The sequence below is a fragment of the Macaca fascicularis genome, chromosome 7 (assembly GCF_037993035.2).
Source record: "Macaca fascicularis isolate 582-1 chromosome 7, T2T-MFA8v1.1".
Taxonomy (NCBI): domain Eukaryota; kingdom Metazoa; phylum Chordata; class Mammalia; order Primates; family Cercopithecidae; genus Macaca; species Macaca fascicularis.
In genome coordinates this window covers 83,179,129-83,183,012 of record NC_088381.1, presented here as the reverse complement: position 1 = coordinate 83,183,012, position 3,884 = coordinate 83,179,129, and positions in this window count along the sequence as shown.

The window sequence follows — 3,884 nt, the reverse complement described above, 5'->3', positions numbered from 1 at the left end:
TGGGCATAGGCCATTTTCCACCAGCAAAGTTATGAGAACTTTTTTTTTTTTTGATAACTGATATGAAATTTTCAGTTCTGAATGACATCCAGAAACTCGCCTTCTGCAGCAAATGAATAAAATGTTTTGAGGAAATTTGAGAGGAGGGTTGGTCTTTTATCTCTCACCTCTAGCAGGAGGACGCTTGCAGTCTCTTAAGAGATGTTCTCTTTATGAAGTGGTGGAAGGACAGAAGCATCAGCCAGCCCATTCATGCTTGGGGACAGAGAGGGAGCTCAGAGCCTAGGGGAGCACAGGTCACTCTAATGAATGACAGCTGTAATAATAAAGACATGCCATCCATGCTACTTTTTGCGGAAACCAGAAACATCCTTGTGAAAGTTAAAGGGAAAAGAAAAATGTGTACTTTGAGGGGGGTGTTAACAGGGGACAGGAGGTGGCGACATAAAGACTGGTTTAATGTGTCTCGTTGTAGCCCCTAAAGCTTTACCTGACCCCATCACTGTCACAACACCTTCTCCGGGACTGACAGTCTTGGTAATTGATGGGTTGGTGGGGGCTGTTTTCTGCAAACACATTAAGGCAGGAGGGAATACTCTGGCCCCCACCTCCCCACGCCTGGCACGGGGGACCTGGAGGCGAGCAGACACAAGGCCCGGCGGTGTTGAGGGGAGAAGGAATTTTGTCAACCAGACTGCCCAGCTACTGTCAGGCGCTAGGACCTTTCACCCGCTCCTTGGAGTCATTAGAACTCCCAAATCTCTTTGCAGGCCTTTTCTATCAGACACATACTCCCATGTTTTGATTTTTTGCTCCCAAAGTCATTTTTTTAAATAATTACCTGCATCGAACCACACTTACCATCTGTGGGCTGAGAGCGGGCAAATGATTTATTAGTCTTGGTTTCTAACGGTGCTGAGCAGCGTGGGATTGATCTTGCTGGTGACACACTCGGTGGATGCACCGATGGGTGGGAGGGTCAATGTCAGGATGAAGCTTCTTGTGGAGCTGACATGCATGTGGGGACCCGGGGTTTGGTGTTTAGTCGGCAGACTGTGACATTGCAAAAGTGGAGTCTCAAATCTGGGTGGGTAACAGGAGGCAGAAAAAGCAGTGAGGGAGCTTCTTGGGATGTTTTACTTTAAGCAGAAAGTAAAACTGCATGAAAAGAGGAGACAGAGTATGCAACTCAAATCATTGCCAAGAAGGCTCTGGGTTTCTTCTGTGCACACTGCCTGCCTTGTATTCAAGGGTTTGACTGTGCAGAGGCCAGTCATGTTGGGGGACCCTGAGCACTACACTTGGCATTTGGGTGTATCCTGATGTACATCCAAATCAAGATATGCATCAATATAGCCATTTCCACTGCTTGACATTATGTTTTGGGGGCTAGTTTTTTAAAGATCAATGATTGAATTGTAGCTCGGCTGATTGGATATGTCTTTTTGGAGACTCACCTGTCCTCCCCGATGAGATGCTGACTACACAACAGCAGTCACTGTGCTGGGCACATGGGCAGCGTTCCGGAGACGTGGCTTCCTTCCTCCTTCTTTCATTTCTTCCTGCCCAGAACAGCACGGCTGAGACTGATAATAAAATTCCTGGAACATGGAGAAACTAACGTGGGGAGAAAAACAGAAATATATTGTGACTTCCATGAGCTTTGGGCACTTTTGGACCTCCCCCCTCTCTTTTCCATAAAAAATGCATTTTAAGACATATTGGCATAAAGATGGAATTATTCATAGTACATATTAAAATTTTTCCACTACCTAAAAGTTTGTGATTTTATTGTCTTCTTGTTTTTAAAATAAATTAAAATATTTTCAAAGGCCCTTAGAAGAACTGTGGGCCCTGAGCTCGGTGCCTGCTGTGCCTGATAAATCAGGCCTGGAGAAGAGACATCAGTGACATTTTAGTGTCAGGTAGAAAATGTAAAATATCATGATTGTTTTCCAATGATATACTAAGTAAGACACATAAGATGTGTTTTAATTTTTTTTCTTGATCTATGCTGTGGTCTTTTAGTTATAAATGCTGAATATTGTTAAAACATAAACTGAGGCACCATAAAAATTTAAAGAGTTTATTTGAGCAAACAATGATTTGTTACAGAAACACCAGGGGTTCATCGAGGTCCTGCTGCTCACTGCACAGAAAGCCAATCACCGAGACAATGAATATTGCCAAGGAAGAAGGCTTTAATCAGGTGCTGCTGTCCAGGAGATAGGAGATCAGTCTCAAGTCCACTTCCCTGACTGATTAAAACTAGGGGTTAGCAGGGAAGAAATGTAACAATATGTAAGAAAACAGGAACTAGGGAGGGGCAAGGAAGAAATCATGAAGAATGAGGGGCCTGACATCTCATTGCATGTGATGATCTGGTGAGTTTCAGTTCTTTGATACTCTTTGAGAGGTCTGGGTTTCCTTTCCTGTGGAAGGAACTCAGATAAAACAAATGTAAGTTTGAAGCTGTAAGATCAGAAGGATCAAATTCTATGTTGATCTGAAAACTGCATGGGACTACTGGGTCAGTTTCAGATTCATGAATCAGGCAGCTCCAAACTAAAAGTGGTTCAGTGCCTATGGTGAAGAAAGGAAGAGACAGGCTTTTGTAGAGTGAACGAGGAAACAACAGAAATGAAATATTTGATTGGTTACAATTAAAACTTGCCTCATTTGGTCTATCCTGCTGAGAAGTCCTCAGTTATATAATTATAAATTTGTTGGCGGCTTCTGATTGTTAGAGCTTCAGTTCTGGTTTTCTAATATGGGCATTTACAGAAATAGCTCATGTTAAGTTTTGTTTCTGTTTGCAAATCAAGCAAGATCAAGGTCATTAATGAAGCCTAACTGGCTTTGCCTGCTCAGGGCATCTTCAAGCCTGGTTTTCATTTTAATTTACTGTAACAGTACTTTAGATTTGTAAGGTAAAGTTAGAATCCATCTTTGTTGACTCCAAAACATACTCTGAAGTTTGAACTTTTTAATAACTCCCTGATATGTATTAACTTTTTTTGTAGGTATGACTGTCATCTAAATTTCCAAGTTCTTTTTTTTGAGACAGAGTCTCACTGTGTTACCCAGGCTGGAGTGCAGTGATGCGATCTCAGCTCACTGTAACCTCCACCTTCTACGTTCAAGAGATTCTCGTACCTCAGCCTCCTGAGTAGCTGGGATTACAGGCGTGTGCTGCTATGGCCAGCTAATTTTTGTATTTTTAGTAAAGATGGGTTTTCACTGTGCTGGCCAGGCTGGTCTTGAATTCCTGACCTCATATGATCTGCCTGCCTTAGCCTCCCAAAGTGCCGGGATTATAGGCATGAGCCATGCCTGGTCTCCAAATTCTTTGTAGTAAGTACTTAGTATTTTAGACTTCTTAAGCTTTTTCCTCCTACTTAGCTGAAATTTTGTATCCTTTAAGTACTTACTACAGAGAACTTGGAAATTTAGATGACAGTCATACCTACAAATAAAGTTATTATGGATAAGTTATAGCGTTATTTAACTTATTATGGGTAAGTTATAGTGTTATTTAACAATCAGTATGCTACTTAGGAAAAAACTTCCTGAGCTCTCTGCAAAAAAGCCTGTTGTAAAGCAAATAATGCCATCTAATGTATTTGCTTGTCACTTGGGTTGTTTTTCCAATTATTGAAACGTTTAAACTGAATGCATCTCTATTCTTCCTAGCCTGGTGAGTACTGAAGGGTTGGGCTATATCTCTGACTTTGTTCCACCCTGACAAGTGTTTCCTAAGAGCAAGTGTGGTGCACAGGTAATAGCCTAGGCTATAGAGGTCACTGACTGTAGTTCAATTCCTTGCCTTTCCATTTGCTCTAGGGCAAGTTACTGAAATGCTCTGTGCTTCCGTTTCCTCAACT